Source organism: Sander lucioperca, chromosome 10, assembly GCF_008315115.2.
Source record: "Sander lucioperca isolate FBNREF2018 chromosome 10, SLUC_FBN_1.2, whole genome shotgun sequence".
In the NCBI taxonomy this organism is placed as follows: Eukaryota; Metazoa; Chordata; class Actinopteri; order Perciformes; family Percidae; genus Sander; species Sander lucioperca.
This window is the reverse complement of record NC_050182.1, coordinates 38507-42265: the sequence shown is the minus strand read 5'-3', so window position 1 is coordinate 42265 and position 3759 is coordinate 38507. Positions and strand designations below refer to the sequence as shown.

General features: G+C 35.6%; 1 long non-coding RNA gene across 1 annotated transcript; it reads left to right on the top strand.

The window, feature by feature from the left end:
* Positions 1 to 1851: 1851 nt before the first annotated feature.
* On the top strand, positions 1852 to 2795 carry LOC116042194. The gene is made up of 2 exons (XR_004103145.1): positions 1852 to 1953; positions 2708 to 2795. It is a non-coding gene; the product is annotated as an uncharacterized LOC116042194 (long non-coding RNA).
* Positions 2796 to 3759: the final 964 nt, after the last annotated feature.

Sequence of the window (3759 nt, the reverse complement as noted above, 5' to 3'; positions counted from 1 at the left end):
GCCTTAAATAAAATGTTATGATTTAGAAATCCTAAAACTGTAATAAACTAATAGCTGGGGTGTTAAAACATCTGTTACAAATACTTACCAATAATTTAATCCATGACTAATTCAGGAGTTACTGCTGGTTAGTTAAGTATATTGTGTGAGCCCATCTAAAGTGAGCACTTTATATGCTTTACAAAGCATTTATAAATGAGTTGCAAAGGCTAACAGAACCTGGACACACATGTATTGTTCTATTGGACATGCCTTCAGAAATATGCCTACGGATAGTTAGTGTGTTAATGCATCTTTACCAAGCACTTACCAACACATCAATTCATGATTAACTCATGAGTTACTACTCATTAGTTGACTACATGGCATGAGCCCATCTAAAGTGAGGACTTGCTATGCTTTACAAAGCATTTCAAAATGAGTTGCAAAGGCTAGCAGATACAAAGAGACACAAGTAAAAAAAAGTATTTGTAACCCTTATTACAATGTAGTAAGAATGTACATTTATGAAATAGCTCATAGTAGTGTTATGTAGTTGATATCAGTGTGAATTTGGACCAGAACCAGAAGAAAACTAGATTGTTAAGAGCCAGAGAATTGAACATCAATAAAGAGACTAGGAAACCAGGATGCAGTTTGAGAAGTGTATTAATATACACAGAAACATGGCATACATAGAGATAAACACAGGTATGAAAAATAACAACTAAAATAATAAAGTGTGCACATAACAGAAACCCTTTTCAGTTCTATGAGCTCAATTGTTCTTTGATGACAAGAGTTCAGAGATGTTCAACATTGGGGCCCATATGAGTTTGGTTTCTGTTTGTCCTACCACCATGAAGAAGGAATCCAGGGCAATCCGTCTAAGTTCAGAGTCTCCATCCTGTAGCTCGCCACCCAGCCAACTGCACTGGGAATCTCTCAATCTTTATTCAGTTGTAAAACCGTTATTAAATGTCTTCTCTTATGTATCAAAAGTATATAAACCCCTTTCAGGTATCAAAAGTACATTTATATTAATAGGCAACCTTTATACAAAAAATACATTTCTAATTCAAGTTTTATGGAACGTACCTTAGTAACATTAACACTATCCTAAATAAAATTGCATAAATTGCATGTAAAAATCTCTCAAATTGTATTATTTTCCCATAACTTAAGCTACAGTGTTGTAATTTAAAGGCATTAAGACATGCATGCTTATTTATCCCTCCCTGTACTGGTAACAGTAGAAAGAATGCACTAAAAATGTGCCTCTTTGAGTTAGCTACTTCACCATAAACTCCAGTTAAACAATTCATTTCACAATTTGTACTAACATTCATTCAACAAAATACCCAGAGCTAGCAATAGTGTTGTAAAGCAACATTACTTTCCATAACCAATAGATAGTCTCATTAGCATTTTCACAGGCATAGGGGGGACATAAACATAGGACGTAAATCTAGAGATCTAACGTAGCCTAGTTGATAGCTGATTGGTCAGCCATTCACCCATTGGCTTATTTATAAGCCAATCAAAGCTAACAATAATGACACCCCTACATTATTTTATTTTATTTTGAGACATTCCTTTTGTTTTCCAAGTTATTAAAATGTGGTCAAAATAGAGAAAATAGTGGGAAATGATTTAGCTTTCACTTGGCTTTGATGGGCTTGTAAATAAGCCAATGGGTGAACTTGGGTCCGTGAGCTGACCAATCAGCTATTAACTAGGCTACGTTAGATCGCTAGATTTACGTCTGTCTCCTCATGTCCCTTTTGGCGCCTGCATCGGAACGTAAGAGGGTGTCGTTATTCACTTGGTTAGAGAAAAAGAGCGACATTTAGTGAATAAAATCAATTTTAAATACTCAGTACTATCTATTACTGGCTATGCTTTTTTGTAAATAGAGCAAAAGAGAGCTGTGCCTGAATCCACTGTCGTCACGGAGTTAAAGGCAGCAAAATGGTGAGTCACTCCTTTAGCACTAGCTAGGCCTTGAGTTCGCTAGCATCCATGCTAATCGGTGCTAATAGTGCAAAGCTAACGGATTAGCTAAGGTGCTGTATTCATATGCTAATAGGGTAATTAGCCACAAAACTGGACTGCGGACTACTGCATATTGCCTGTGAAAAGGCTAGTGAGACTATCTATTGGTTATGGAAAGTAATGTTGCTTTTCACACTAGCTGTGGGTATTTTGTTGAATGAATGTTAGAACAAATTGTGAGTTTAATTGTTTAACTGGAGTTTATGGTGAAGTAGCTAACATAAAGAGGCTAATTTTCAGTGCATTCTTTCTACTGTTACCAGTACAGGGAGGGATAAATAAGCACGCATGTCTTAATGCCTCTAGATTACATACTGTAGCTTAAGTTATGGAAAACTAATACAATTTGAGAGATTTGTACATGCAATTTATGCAATTTTATTTAGGATGGTGTTAATGTTACTAAGGTAGGTTCCATAAAACTTGAATTCGAAATGCATTTTTTTGTATGAAGGTTGCCTGTTAATTATTAATGTACTTTTGATACCTGAAAGGGATTTATATACTTTTGATAAGAGAAGACATTTAAGAACAGTTTTACAACTGAATAAAGATTTAGATATTTCAATATGGATTAACTGAAATATTACCTGATTTTATTTTCATTGTAGCCTAAGCAATTGATTTTATTACTGAATGGTAATTGAGAGAAATGATTTGGCCTTATCTACAGGTGGCGGAGGTGGAGATTTGAGAAACGCTACACAGGGGAGGTCCGGTCCACAGAGGGATATTGGATCACATCGACTCTTCAGATCCCAGAGACTTCCAGGGTTTAGAGATTCCCAGTTCAGTTGGCTGGGTGGCGAGCTACAGGATCGAGACTCTGAACTTAGACGGATTGCCCTGGATTCCTTCTTCATGGTGGTAGGACAAACAGAAACCAAACTCAAATGGGCCCCAACGTTGAACATCTCTGTACTCTTGTCATCAAGGAACAATTGAGCTCATAGAACTGAAAAGGGTTTCTGTTATGTGCACACTTTATTATTTTAGTTGTTATTTTTCATACCTGTGTTTATCTGTATGTATGCCATGTTTCTGTGTATATTAATACACTTCTCAAACTGTATCCTGGTTTCCTAGTCTCTTTATTGATGTTCAATTCTCTGGCTCTTAACAATCTAGTTTTCTTCTGGTTCCAAATTCACACTGATATCAACTACATAACACTACTACGAGCTATTTCTTAAATGTACATTCTTACTACATTGTAATAAGGGTTACAAATACTTGTTTTACTTGTGTCTCTTTGTATCTGCTAGCCTTTGCAACTCATTTTGAAATGCTTTGTAAAGCATAGCAAGTCCTCACTTTAGATGGGCTCATGCCATGTAGTCAACTAATGAGTAGTAACTCATGAGTTAATCATGAATTGATGTGTTGGTAAGTGCTTGGTAAAGATGCATTAACACACTAACTATCCGTAGGCATATTTCTGAAGGCATGTCCAATAGAACAATACATGTGTGTCCAGGTTCTGTTAGCCTTTGCAACTCATTTATAAATGCTTTGTAAAGCATAGAAAGTGCTCACTTTAGATGGGCTCACACAATATACTTAACTAACCAGCAGTAACTCCTGAATTAGTCATGGATTAAATTATTGGTAAGTATTTGTAACAGATGTTTTAACACCCCAGCTATTAGTTTATTACAGTTTTAGGATTTCTAAATCATAACATTTTATTTAAGGCATGAACAAATGTTAATCATTAACTTCCTA